General features: G+C 52.9%; 1 protein-coding gene across 6 annotated transcripts in view; it reads left to right on the forward strand.

Annotated features, from left to right (window-relative positions):
* ATXN7L1 (ataxin 7 like 1) overlaps positions 1-14,592 on the forward strand; it is a 234,334-nt gene that overhangs the window by 154,459 nt on the left and 65,283 nt on the right. The window contains exon 1 of one of the 6 annotated variants that reach the window (XM_084897810.1): positions 1,472-1,669. The exons of 3 other annotated variants lie outside the window; for them this stretch is intronic. The gene's annotated coding sequence lies outside the window, so the exon portion shown is untranslated. Of the gene's footprint in view, positions 1-1,471; positions 1,670-1,715; positions 1,831-12,057; positions 12,324-14,592 lie in introns of those variants that run through there. 2 more of the 6 variants (XM_084897808.1, XM_084897809.1) reach the window with 2 other exon arrangements.

The raw sequence follows: 14,592 nt of genomic DNA on the forward strand, positions 1-14,592 counted from the left end.
CCTCCCCCCTTCTCCCTCTCCCCCACCTCCACCTTCCTCTTTGCCTGTTTTTTCCTTTGTCTTGATGCTCTGAGTTGCCTTTGCTCTTCTCTCCGGATCTGTCAGGCAACGGCTGCGTCTCCCTTCAGGGAGCATCATTCAAGATTCCGGTGAAACCGTGTCTACCTGTAGTTTGTAATAAAATGTGCGTTCCTCTGGGAGGAGAGAGGCAGCCCCTGTGTGGGTTCATATCCACCCCCATTACACTGGAGGCCACCCCAGAACCAGAGGGCCCACAGAAACTCTCCAGCATCAATGAGAGTCTGGCCCAAGGTTACAGCGGCTGTTACAGACAACCTGCTTCTGCTTGTCACTTTCCCCTAGGCCTCTGGAGGGGGAAGGAACAACATTGTCTTCTTCACATCAGAGCTAGAAGATGGATGGATGGATGGATGGATGGATGGATTGGGGGAGCGGGGGGAAGGTTTGAGTCCACTCAGCAGTTTAAAATGTCTCATTCTTACATCCACACCCCAGTTCTCCTCAGGTAACTCTAAAATTTTATCTGGTTCGTTGATGCGTTCATTCTGAGAGAATAGTGGAAAACTTTGTTAAATAACGGGTTTAAACATTCCTTTTTTTAAATCTAATTTTTCCGGATGAAAATGTTCTATTGGCTGTCACCTGGAGGGAAAACAGACTCCTGTCCTGAGGCAGGTCTCAGGTGGAGCCTAACAGCCTTACACTCCAAGGGAACAGAACCAGGTCACTCACAGCTGTCCCGCCCTCAGCTTCCCCATGGCTCACCGAGCAGGGAGCTTGGAAGTCCCTTTCCGGTGTGCTTGTTGTTGTTGTTTTTACTTTGTTTTTGAGAGAGGAAGAGGGGGGTGGGAGGGAGGGAGACAGAGACACATCCATTTGTTGTTCCACTTATTTATGCATTCATGGGTTGGTTCTTGTTTGTGCCCTGGCCCGGGGTAAGCCTGCAACCTTCGCGTTTGGGGAAGACGCTCTAACCCCGTCCTACCTCTTGAAAACTCCACCCAGCAGGTGGGATTTTTTCCTCCTGTGGGATTTACCAACCAACAGATTCCAATGCAGCCGCTCCAGATGCGTTGGCCTTGGCAACATCTCTTCAGTCAATCTCTAAGTGAGAAAGATGCTTCAAGGAAGCAGCACCCAGTCAGTTCCTTCTAATAACCGCAGATTGTCATGTGACACCTGCCCCTCCCCCCCACCCCCAACCCCCCTCCCCCATTCGGAAAACCACCCACCCCCACCCATGAACCAGGTGGACCTGTGTCCTTTCATCTGCCAACATCTGCATTTCTCCCGAGGCGGTATAATCTGCTTTTCGTTATTTGAGGGCCGCTGGGTGCTGGATGGTTGGTTACCCAATGGCTCTGGGACTTGCATAAACAGTTAACCAAAACACACGGCGGCGGCGGGCGCACGAGGCAGCCGTTTCGCTTTCTGTGCTTGTTGTTCTTGGCACGGGGTCAGTGCTGTGAACTTCTGGTGTCCAACTGGTAGGACCTGAAACTCCGTGCCTCGCAAGTGCCTGTAGTCAAAACAGTTGGCGTGTGCGAGCGGGGCCAGCCGGGCAGCCTGCAGCTGGACGGCCGGCCGCGGCCCTGGGCGCCCTGCAGAGCCCCGAGCCGCGGGGCTGGGCTTCTGTGGTGGTTACGTTGTGAGCTTTTTCTCTTTCTTGTTTTTTTTTTTTTTTTCACCACCTCCCCCTCCCCCCCCCCCCTTTTTTTTTTTGTGACGGCATCCGTGCTTCAGGTTCCAAAAGTGCAACATGTTGACAGCCGTCGTAGAATCAGATTAAGTTGGCAGCCCTGAGTCTCTGTAAGTGGCTTCGGTTTACGTTTCTTCTCCTAACAGGATGTGTTTGCCTACGGTGGCTGATCCCGGGTTATTTATAGACTTTTTTCGGAAGGGAAAAAAAAAAAAGAAAGAAAACAATAGCGGGGATGCTGCGTGCGAGCTCTCTGCGCGCACCGCGGGCAGTGACCCCCGCGCCGCGGTCGGTCGGTCGGACAAACGGCCGCGCCGCCGCGGGTTCCGGGGGGAGACGCGCCTTCCCCGCGAGGCCGTGCGGGGCGCCCCGCGCCGGTCCGATGCCCCGCGCGGTGGCTGCGCCCTGGACGCGCTGTTTTCCTCGGGGCGGTCGCACACGGAGTGTAAAATGAAAGTGATGATGATGCCATTTCCCCCGGGGAGTGGGAGGGGGGTGGATGCAGGGACGGGGTGTGTGGTTTCAAACTGGCCAAGTGGGGTTTGCGATGGTGGTTTGGGGCCAGCCCGCCGGCGGGAGCGGTGCTCGCGGGCGTCCCCAGCCCCCGCCCCGCAGCCGCTGGGCGGGACCGGCCTGGGGGAGAGGAGGGGCGCAGGAAGTTAGCGGGTGCTCAGGTTTGTCCTCACCTAAAGGGCAGTGGTGATAACTCAGGGGGTTATAACATTTAATAATAATAATTAGTAATAATAATCAGCCGAACCGGTGTGGCTCAGTGGATAGAGCGTCGGCCTGCGGACTGAAGGGTCCCGGGTTCGATTCCGGTCAAGGGCATGTACCTTGGTTGCGGGCACATCCCCTGTGGGGGGTGTGCAAGAGGCAGCTGGTCGATGTTTCTCTCTCATCGATGTTTCTAGCTTTCTACCTCTCTCCCTTCCTCTCTGTTAAAAAAAAAAAAATCAATAAAATATATTTTAATAATAATAATAATAATCAACTGCAAAATGGTATCCCGTGCCGGCTGATGCATTCAGGGTGATGTCTTGGCTTGGCCTTAGGGTCTCGGGGTGCCGCGGCGAGTGTTTGAATGGGAACTGGAGCGGGGCGCGTTTGAAGTCACGAAGCCAGAATTAGCGCCCTGTGAAAGGGTTTCCCACAATATTTACTAGTACAGTTGGCTAGAAATTGCTCCGCTTTGCCCACTGAATGGCTGTGTAATTAAATCAGCCCTTGACAGCTACCTTGAGCACCTCCCCTCGCGGCGCCGGCAGCGCCTGGAATTTGCATGGGTAAGTGGCGCGTTCATCAGCGTAATGAGCGCAGAGTCCCAGGCTAATGGTCCGGGAGAACGCCGCCGATGAGACACTTCACGGTGCCTGGGGCGAGATGTTTCAAACCGAACCAATCGAAATGGGGGTAGGCAACGCTAAAGCATGCCTACATGCTCTGGGCGGCGTGAAAGGCCATCGGAGTGGGGAGTTCGCTCTGGTCCAGGTCTTAGGTCCCAGCCCTCCCCTCACCCGCAGCATCACCGACGGGCACACACAAATGAAAATGGGAGAGTGGAAACGGAAATTTCCAAGGTAGTAAATGTGACCATTAGGCCGAGGCTTGGCGGAGTTGTAACTGCTGAGGGCTGCCAAGAGCAGATTTCTTTTTCTCCGTGTTTCTCTCCTCTGTGAAAGCAGTGGGGCTTGGGGGATTTTACTGGGGTGGCGGGCGGGGTGAGGGGGCGGGGGGATGGCTGTTTTTCCAGTCTCTTCTGACCTTGCTTCCACAGAATAATGATCAGGCTGCCTTGCTTTCCAGAGCATGCATGGTGCTTTCTCGTGCTAGCCTCGCTGAGCTGGGGGAGGACAAGGCTAGTAGCCCTTTGGTCCCAGGAGGAAAGGCTTGGCTTGGCTGAGCTTGCCTAGTGGAGCTGGGGAGCTTGAACTCAGGACCACGTGATCCATCAGATCTTCGCTGCTCATTGCCCCATCCAAACTGGGTGAACTGGCTGCCCTGCAGATAGCTCCTAGTCTTTGTTCTAATTTGATTCAAACCTGCCCCGTGGAACTGATCCGCCTCCCCTTTCCTCCTCCAGGGGATAGGGTTGGGGTAGAATTTGAGGGAACCGCCCCCCCTCCTCCCCCCCTCCCGCCCCCCATACTTTTGAAGGCCTCTGGATTGAGGGGTGTGTTGGTTTGTGTGTGTGTCTTGGCTGGGAGTGATCGTGGGGGCTCTCACCCCACTGTGTGAATAACCTCAGAGTGGATGAAGAGATGTGAAGGGACCCTTCGGGCCTTTATGTGGGGAGTTGCAGAGGGATGGCTGTGAATACTGAAAGGTTTCCCAGCCATCCCGCCCGGGGGGCTTTTGCATTTGAATTGGCCAAACCCGCCCACCCTGCTCTCCTTGGGAACGTAAAGGCGATGCCATTTGCCAGCCTGTCAGTTCTGTCTAGTAGAGCATGTCACTCCTCCCAGCCCTCCACACATCAGCCTGACAATACCTTTCAAACACCCTCCTTTCTTGCTTTGATTTCCCTCCTACCCCAGCGGCCCCCTCCCCCCCCCCACTAGCACCACCACCCTCAGCCAGGAGAGAGCTTAATGACATGTCTATTGTTAGATTGATCTCTGAGTCCCACCTGCTCGTGTGTCTGGACCCCTGACAGCAGTGAGCCCCTGACAGCAGTGAGCATTTGTGGGTTCCTCTCCTCTAGTGGCCCCCTGGGGAAGTGGTTCTGTCTGCCCCATACTCTCTGGGAAGCCCGGGGTCTATCAAAGTCTGAGAGTCTGAGGGAGGAGGACCCATGCAATCCAGGTAGAACCTGGAATTTGGGTGAAAAGCGGGGTTGGGCCAGAGGGTCTGATTCCGTGTGCGAAACCTGTGAATACGTGGGTGGCTACCTCGCTTCCAATGAGCCCTCTCACCACCCCACCCCACCCCCCATGATCTTACCTTTTTCTGGGAGGACAACAATGACTAATAGATTCATCACAACCCACAAAGGCTGATAAAAAGAAAGTGAGCTGATAGAAGTTGGTTTCTCCCAGGCTGAGCCTTAGGTCGAGCTGTTTCAGACCAACCGCTGGATACCTGTAGACAACCTCAGCCTCAGGCCTCCAGGGTGGACAGGATTTGCCAGGTGTCAAGAATCAGGAGACTGCCCCCCACCTTGACCTTGCTGTAATTTGCCATTGACATGGCACACCCCAAACCAAGGAGGAAGATGCATTCCATCTCTGACATGTCGGAGGTTAGGAGTCCCTTGTCCTCTGCCCTCCATACTACACTTTTTCTCCCTTATCCAGTGAACCTGATCAGTTTTTTAGGTAAACCAATTATATGAATTTGCCCGGGCTTTCAAATACCACAGACTAATAAGAAGCTTAAAGAACTGAAATTAATTTTCTTACAATTCTGGAGGCTGGAAGTCCAAGATCGAGGAACCAGCAGGGTTGGTTTCTCCTGAGGCCTCTCTTTTTGGCTTGCAGACAGCTGTCTTCTTGCCTACCTCTCCATATGGCTATCCCTATGTGTGCACATACCCCTAGTGTCTCATACTCTTCTTATAAGATCACTAGTCATATTGGGTTAGGGCCTCGTTTGGGCTTAATCATCTCTTTAAAAACCTTATTTCAAATACAGTTACATTCTGAGGTCCTGAGGATTGGGACTTCCACATGTGGATTGGGGGGGAGTGGGGAGGGAGGGTTCCAGAATGCAGCCCATGACACCAACCAGCTAAGCCTGGTCCTGCTTCAGCCCTGAAGGACCAGCATCGGAACATGGCAGTAACCGCCATGGGACAGAGTTTCGTCTGGGACTCATTCCCGCACATGTGAGTGTGTAGAACCAGGCACCGTCTCTGTGTGGGTGCATCGTCAGGGACATGCAGAAGGAGAAAGACAGGAATGTGTGCAAACATCACAAGAAGTCACCGGTGGCTATGAAAGTCCGAGTGAGCTTCCAGGAGTCCTGGGATGATTTTCAGGTGACTTCAGCAGCCTCCTTTCTTGAGGGAGACTAGCGCAGGGGTAGGGCGAGTGAGAGAGTAGCTTGCAGACCATGAGCTCCAAAAGTCATCTGACAGAAATGGGTGCCTTCCCCCTGGGCCTCTTCCTCCCAGTGGCTTTCTGAGCAAACTCCCTCATCTGTTCATAGATTCATTGGCACAGTCCTCTCAGTGTCTTGCCAATAGTTCTGTGTAGATATATATTTAAAATCTGCCCTCGGCATTCATTACTCCTGGAAGTTGGGAAACCAGCTTTACATGGACTAGGCAAGGAGAATTTAGCCCGTTGTTGCCTCACATTTTAACTGCTGCTCCGTTCCCAGGAGGATATGGTAGGCCATGCCCGTTCTCTCCCCCTCTTCCCCTCCTGTGGGACCTCTTGACCCTGAGATGCTGGGGACCTGCAGGCTGGCCTCTTTGTAAACCCCCACCCCCAACCTTGGCTGGGTGAAGACCATTTCTTTCCTGGAGCAAACATCCTCAACTGAGATAAGAACAGGGTTTCTGGGACCTGCCCCTGAGAATGTCCAAACCGAAAGCCTGGTGTTTGTAGAAACGGCCATTCAGGATAGTTCAGGTCAAGCCATGTGGGAGCTAAAAGCAGCCCTCCGTCCGGGCCCTTCTTTACCTGCCATATCTCTGCTGCACATTGCTCAGGTCCTGGTCTCAGCAAGGTGGCGATGGGGCGACAAGGTGTTCCTCCTCCAGGCTAGCAGAGACTCCGATCCCCTTTGTCAGCCGGCCTGGGTGCTGGGCTGAGGTGAGAGAGGAGATTGCTGCTGGAAGGGGAGATCCGAGATGTGTCTCATTGCAGCAGTCCGGCTGTTCCGTGCCGAAAGCCTGCCTTCTGGCAGGCTGTGTGCATCTATAGGTTCTTCCTTGGCTTCCCAGGCAGGTTTCTACCAATGGAAAGGGTATCTTTGAGAGATTTATAGCAGTCATAACCATAACGCTCTTCTTCTGTGTTTGCTCAGCCTGGCTCCGCTGTTAAACCTCCGTTACTGGCCTGATCTCATCGGCTTCTCTCTGTAGCCCTGGAAGGGCAGGTGCTGCTAAGCTCAGAGCGTGGAAATTCTGGAAGGATTTTCGGGATTCAGACTCCAGCTCTTGGATGCCAGGCCTCCTCCTATTGATTTCAGCTGCCTGGTGGCTATACTTAGATGCCCATTTTACTTGTTGCCGGTTATAAAGACAACATCCAGTTGCTTGCTGTGTGCAGGGCCCTGCTCCCCTTCGTCTTTTCATCCGCTGTCAGAGGGCGGCTCTTGTTAGCCTCATGTGTCCATTTTCCATGAGATCCTCACCCGGAAGGGTAAGATGAAGAAATGTAGGTCAAGTGATAGCCCAGGCTGGCAGGTGGCGTGGCAGAGGTACACCTCGAGGGTGCAGTTCACAAGTCACTGTCACGCTGCGGGATTTGTCGAGTTGCACACTTGACCCTGTCCTCTTCCACGTTGTAAATAGGGATTTGGAAGGAGATTGGCATTCGTGGCAGGCTGGTCAGCTTTCCAGGTGGTAGATTTGGGAGGGAGAGTGGTTACGTGAAGGGGGTCGGGGGTCCAAAAAGATCTCGACAGGCTGGAACAGTGGACTCACTCCAACAAGATGACATGTTTAAAGGGTACCTGGGGAGACGCAGCTTGGCAGCAACGTCGGTGACATCAGACAGGAGGGATGCAGCTAGCGGAAATAAAATGTCCAGGCTGGCTCTTCAGCTGCATCCATAGGAGAATAACACCCAAAACCACCAGAAGCTGCCCAGCCCCCATCTGTAACGTGCCCCCTTCGGAGTTCCCCGGCTTAGGAAGGACCGTAGGGCACTAAAGAGGACCCAGAGTTCAGGAGGAATAGGGAAAATGACATTTTGTGAGGGATGGTTTTAAAAAAAAAAAAAACACCTGGGGATATTTAGCCTGGAGAAAGATTTCAAGGAACAGATACTTGGCAAGGTGCCCTGTGGAAGGGGCACTGGCTGGCTCCGGGTGACACCTTAGGGCAGAAGCGGGACTCAGGCGCAGGCATTCTAGAGCAGCTCCGGGTAGGGAGGAGCTGTCACCTGGAGCACACCTGGTGTGCTCCGTCCAGTCAGGGACCTGCAGCGGAGAAGCCAGGCTGGGCGGCCGCTTGCCCCAGGGCTGCGGCAGTGACCACAGCCCCCCGGAAAGGGGGCCCACAGGGGTTAGCAGAGCATGGTTACCTGTGGGGTGTCTTGCCTGTTGGGAATCTCTTACTCTGTACCATGTTAGGGCCTAAGGCCTGGGTCCCTTTGATGGGAGTAGTTCCGTCATTGGAGTGGCAATGCCTTTGGTGAAAATGACCGCTGTATCAGGCATGAGAGGGCTGCCAGAGGGGAGCTGTGCCTCAGGGTCCCATTTGTAAGTAGTGCAGCCTGCCGTGCGTGTGTGTGTGTGTGTGTGTGTGTGTGAGCACGAACGCGTGTGCTCGAGCGTATAACACTTCGGCAAATAACACTTTTCCATGAGCCTGAATTGGCCGTGTGTAAGAATCGCTATGCTGCCCTGGCCAGTGTGGCTCAGTGGTGGAGCATTGCCCTGTGCACCAAAAGGTGGCGGGTTCAGTGCCCGGTCAGAGCACATGCCCAGGTTGAGCATTCTAATCAGTGTTTCTGTCTTCCCTCTCTCAAGTCAATTTAAAAAAAAAAAAAAAAAAAAAAAAGAACTGCTCTGTTGGAGTCCCTGCCTACCCTATCCTGCTGGCCACCTTCATTACCTTCACTTAAAAATTACCTCCTCTAAGTGATTCCAAGAAAGGCCTTGACGGTCATTTTCAGAAACTGATGGTTCTGTTTGTGGATTGTCCTGGCCCTTGTATTCTGCAGGGCTTTTTTTTTTTTTTTTTTTTTTTTTTTAATTATTGAGATGAAATCCACTTAACATAAAATTAACCACTTTCAAGTGAACCGTTCAGTGGCATTGAGCATACTCACAAAGTAGTGCAACCCCTACTAGAACTTCTATGTAGTCCAAACGTCCCATCGCTTTAAATAAAACTTCATACCCATTTAGCAGTTATTTCCCCTTCTGTCTTCCCCCAGTCCCCAGCAGCCACCAGTCTGCTTCCAATATCAATGGGTTTACCTGTTCTGGACAATCATCTGGGTAATTAATACAATGGGTGACCTTTTTCTGGCTTCTTTCATTTGCCTAGTGTTTTCCAGACTCTTCCGTTGGTAGCACGTATTAGCGCCACATTTCTTTTTATGGCTGAATAATACTCCAGTGTGTGTATATACCACAATTTGTTTATCCATTCACCCATGGATGGGCATTTGGGTTGTTTCTGTCTGTTAACTATTGCGAATGGTGCTTTGACGAACTTTCATATACAAGGATTTGTTTGAGTACCTGTTTTCCATTCTTTGGGGTGTATATCTTGTAGAATTGTTGGATCATCTGGTAATCCTATGTTTAATATTTTGAGGAACCCCGACAGTGCCCAAGGGTTCCAATTTCCATTTCATTTTGTTTCATTTTGTGTGTTTGTTTTTTTTTTTTATCTATATAGCCATCCTCTTAGGTATACGGTAGTGGGCATCTGATTGTGATTTTGATTGGCATCTCCCTAGTAACTAAAAACGTTGATCATCTTTTCATATGCTTGTTGGCTGTGTGTGCACATCTTCTTTGGAGAAATACCTGCTGAAGCCCTTTGCCCATTTTTTCAAATGGGGTTGAGCCTGCCTGTTTCTGTATTTAGGATTAAGGTTCTAAACTTCCTGCTCTTCAGATGCTAGAGCAGTGTAAATAGTGTGTCTTTTGAGCTTAAGCCACCTGTTTGCTGAGAACTTAGGCCACTTGTTACCTTGGCACCTGCGATGAAGAGAGAGAACAGGGTGGAAGAGGCAGGGCAGAGTGCTCCAGGAGGACCCATGGCCTCTGCGAGAGCTGGTCCACGGCAACTGTGCAAATATCTGTCCCCCCGGTCATCCTGGAACTCGGGAGACAGATTCTAGGAAGACTATTTACATTTCTCCGGAAAGACGGGCTCCTGGGCCACGGGGCCTGCCCTTTCACCTGTGGGGTTTTTTTTTGTTTTTTGTGTTTTTTTTTCTAAGTATTGCAACATCCAGCAGGCCTCCTCTTGACTCAGGTGAGGAAGTGAGCCCATGAGCTCCTGACCTGCTGGCTTAGGGTCTGGACGACAAGGCTCACAGCCTCACCCTCAGGTTCAGCTGCGAAGGACCGAGAAAGGAGGGCTGGATGCTCCTCCCGTGGGGCTGGGTCAGGTGGGGGGTCAGGTCACTCCATTCCAAAGAAATGGAATTGTGCAAACCAGTTCTGCGGTGCCAACCAGCACAGTCCCCTCTAAATCAACCAAAAACTGATGAATTCTTCATTCGGGGGGGGGGGGGGGAGACACGCTCTATAAGAGGGGAAGAGGAAGCCAAGAACCTAGAGGCTCAATGTCATGGTCTCCTGGGAAAGTCTCCCCTGAGAGACTCCCTCCCTCTGCTTTGGTTACCACGTCCAGCTGCTGACAGGATGGTTCCAACCTGAGCCCGCCTCACCACGAGACTTGGGCACTGCCTAGCTGGTGTGGCATGCTTCGAAATGATGCCACCTCTCCCCAAAGTAAGAAATGCTCCTTAAAAAAGCCATACTTGTGGGTCTTGGAAACTTTTATCTCTCAACAATTTGTTTTTATTTTTCCTTATTAAAAGGCATATCCTCAGCCCTGGCCAGTGTGCTCAGTGGTTAGAGAGGCGCCCCACCCCCACCCCGCACACCGAAGGGTCGCAGGTTCCATTCCCTGTCAAGGGCACGAATCTGGGTTGTAGTGTTGAACCCTGATACTAGTCAAGGTGCATGCGGGAGACAACCAATCCATTTGTCTCTCTCACATCGATGCTCTACACACACACACACACACACACCACACACACACACACACAATCCTTTTCACTCTCTTAAAAAAGAAAATCAATGAAAAAATATCCTCAGGTGAGGATTAACAAAACAAAACAAACAAACAAACAAACAAAGCCAGGATCAACTAAAGATTTATCAGGCTGAAACTGGTTTGGCTCAGCGGATGGAGTGTTGGTCTGCGGACTGAAGGGTCCCAGGTTCAGTTCCAGTCAAGGGCATGTACATTGGTTGCAGGCATATCCCCAGTGGGAGGTGTGCAGGAGGCATCTGGTCGATGTTTCTCTCTCATCGATGTTTCTATCCCTCTCCCTTCCTCTCTGTAAAAAAATCAATAAAATATATTTTTTTTAAAAAAGATTTATCAGGTAATAGCCAGATTTTATAAAGAAATATTGGATGAAGCACAGGAGAGATCCTAGTAGAAGATAAAATTGCCCAAAACACACTCTTCCACTAGGGTGTTGTTTTTTTAATGAGTTGAAATTTACATAACAAAATTAATCATTTTAAAGCATGCAGTTCAGTGGCACTGAGTCCATTCATAATGTTGTGCAACCATCACCTCTACATAGTTCAACAACATTTTCGTTAGAGAGAGGTGGATGATATAAGAGACCAACCGAAGGACTTGTCTGCATGCATATAAGCATGACCAATGGACGCACAACCCTGGGGGTGAGGGCATGTATGGGAGTAGGGAAGGGGGATAATGGTAAGATATGTACACATATAATACCTTAATAAAAAAAATGGGAAAAATTAAATTAAAACAATAAATAAAATATGTAAAAAATGTAAAAAAGAAAAAAATTTTTTTCATCACCCCCAGAAGTAAGCAGTTCCTCCCCACACCCTCTTCCCCAGCCCCTGGCACTCACGAATCTGCCTTCTGGATATTTCACGCCAATGGAATTGTACAACATGTGACCTTTTGTGAACTGTTGTTGTTTTGAAACACCCCACCCCCACTCCCCACTCCTCTTGCAATCTACTGTCCTTTGCCAGGATCAGGGCATCAGCTTTTGAAATATCCAGAATGAATGAAAATTCCCTGCATAAATTAATAGTTCTAATGCCCCACAAAAAAAAAAAAAATGAAATCTCCCTGCGTGAATTAATAGCTTAAATGTCCCACAAAAGTATTTTTCCATCTTGATAATGATGTCCCTGCTCTCTCCAAAGCAGAGTGCGAGGCATTGCTGGGGACTCTGCTCATCGGGATCAGCAGCCCGGGCAGGGGGGTGGGCTGGGGGGGGGGGGGGGAGAGGAAAGCCCTGAGGCTCCGCAGGCTGCGGGGCACCAGGGGGGGTGGCGGTAGCTCCAGGAGCTGGCCCCGGCAGCTGCAGCTCGCACGTGGCCCTCGCCCTGTGGGCAGTCGGGAGGCCCGGCCCTTCCCAGGCAGGGACTGCTCAGATCAGCCGTCCGCCTGCCTCGGAGGAGCCCGCTGCCTCTGGCCACACCTTGTGTGTGCCGCTCAGGAAGCCCCCAAGTTCGCCTGCCAAATTCAGGATACAACCCTGACTGTTCCGGGCTTTTCTTTCTGCCTTTCCCTAATCGCATCGGGGCGTGCTCTCTTAAAGGGGAAGTGGTGCGTTCTGACTGGCCAGGGCCCTCCGCCAGAAGCCAGGAAACGTCTCCCACAAGTCGCCTTGCCCGGCGTGTCACACGGGCTCAGCCTCCTTATCCTAGCGGCCAGGCTGCCTCCCCGGGATGTGTAAGTGCGAGCACAGGGCACGTTGGCCACCGAGGACGTGTGCGGGGCTGGGCCCAGGTCACAGGGCAGGGAGCCTGGCAGGCAGGCGGTGAGAGCGTGCTGTCAGCCTGGGACCCTGCCAGCGAGCCTGAGCGTCCGCAGAGCCGGTGCTCGGGGCTGTGGGCTGGCGAGGCGTGCAGTGGGGAGGTTTGCTGCCTCGGAAAGAGGTCAGGAGTAGGAGGCTGGGCTGGGGACCAGTCTATTTTGGACAGCCCTTCTGGAGGCACATGCCTCGGGGCCTGGGCAGGAACGGAGTGGAAAATTTTCTAGCACACCTGTCCCGGCACCGGGAGGCCGGCGGGCGTGAGCCTCCCCAACGTGTCACCCCCACGTCCCTGCCTTTACGCGCAGCTCCAGCGATAGGCATCGATCTCTCTGGCAGTGACGTGTCTCCTGTCATGTGCATATGTGGTGGGCGTCAGGAAATGTGGCGGGTCTCTTTGAACTCAAACTTCAAAATTGCGTGAAACTAGTGGCCTGTGTTGTTCCTTCGGTCCTATTCTTGGATGGTGCTAAGTCGGGCGTGTGCACCCCGTGGGCCCTGGGTAAACCATGGTGGCCGGCCCGCGGGCGAACTGGTTGGCTCAGCAGGGCGATTGGCAGCGTACCTGGCCTGGCCTCTGGCTCGGGTTCAGTTTCCTGTGTGCTCACGGAGAAGTTCAGGGGAAAGCTCACGCTCACTCATGCACACACATGCAGCCAGTTGCCGACCCAGTGCCACCGTGAGGGACTGGGTAGGAAAACAGACCCCCGCTATGTTTTACACTCCTTTCTGCCCTAGATTTTTTGTTTGCATGGTGCTGATGGTTGCTCTTAACTGGTGTTAAAAAAAAAAAAAAAAAAAAAAAAAAAAAGCTTTGTTTCCCCCCAAATAATTCAGACCTTTTGCTTCCGAAAAAGAGGGCAGAGGGCAGCAGGAGGAGGCGAGAGAAGGGCTAGGGGAGAGGGGAAGTGTGTCTCTGCTGGCATATATTGACAGGGCACAGCCACACCCTGTTTCTAGACAACTTCCTGTTTGCCACTGCCAACTGCCACTCCAAGGAGAGCAGCAGTGGTTCCGTTATTAGTGGTGCTGTGGGGCCACGGCCGCCCGCGTGTGGGGGAGCGGGTCTGGGGGGCGCCGAGAGCCAGGCCGTGAGTCGAGGTTTTGCTCCTTCCCTTGCGGGAGATCAGGGTTCCGCCCTCTGGAACCCGGAGGCCGGTACCTGGTGGCCTCTCCTCACTCAGACTGTGTTCCCTGGACAGGCTGCTCCAGGAGGAATCCTGTAAATGGGCTGGTTTACCTGCAGGGGAGGGAGCAGGCCGAGAACCGCCCACTTGGGACAGCGGCGGCTTGTGTTTTAATGTACATTTTCACGTGTCCCCGGAGCTTCTGTGAGTTGGCACCGGGTAGCCACCGTCCATGGATCATCAATCCTCACGACACTCACCTCTTCAATACTGAACATTGGTGAGTGTCCATAGGAGCGAGACCCTGGGCCAAAGGCCAGGATACGAGGCTGAGCGAGGGGGGCTCTCGAGGAGGCCGGGCCCAGGGGCAGGGGCCTGGCCCAGGACACCAGCGGCCACAGGTGCTGTGCGCGGAGACGGGGCCCTCCGTGTGCTGTCCGGGCACCGTCCCACAAGCAACCCTGCCATTTGGGTAGATAAGGAAACTGGGGCTCAGGGGGTTAAGTCATTTGCCTAAGTCACAGAGCTAAGGAGTGACAACGCTGGGATTGGAGCCTAGGTCTCTCTGATTCCAGAGACAGAAGTGTTTGGTCCCTATTGCCAGTGACTTGCAAAGCTGGTGCAGAGCATGAGAATCTCCTCAGGACCTTTTTTTAAAAAAAAAAAAAAAAATACAGATTTGGGGCCCTCGGCCCCGCAGTGCCAGGGGCGAGGAGCACTCTGGTGAACCAGGTGGCCCCCGAGGGGCACATAGGCCTGGGTGCTTCCTCTGCCTGTGCAGCAGGGCCCACCCTCCCTTCCTGGAGGTGTGGCAGGGCGAGTCTGTGCCAGGGACGGGGCTCTGTGATGTGCTTCACCCAGGCCCCTGGGTGAAGGCCACGGATGATGCTGGCCGCACGACGGCATTGGGAAGAGTCTGTCTGTCTATCTTCTCCCCAAAGACCCCTCAGACAGGGCCTCCGGCTTCCAGAAACTTCAGTGGCTGCTACACCTGTCCCTTGGGTGCCCCGGGGGGCCAGGGTGGTCTCAGCTGTGCCATCTTCAGGTAGAATTCAGCAGC

The sequence above is a fragment of the Pipistrellus hanaki genome, assembly GCF_964339955.1.
Source record: "Pipistrellus hanaki genome assembly, chromosome: 10".
In the NCBI taxonomy this organism is placed as follows: domain Eukaryota; kingdom Metazoa; phylum Chordata; class Mammalia; order Chiroptera; family Vespertilionidae; genus Pipistrellus; species Pipistrellus hanaki.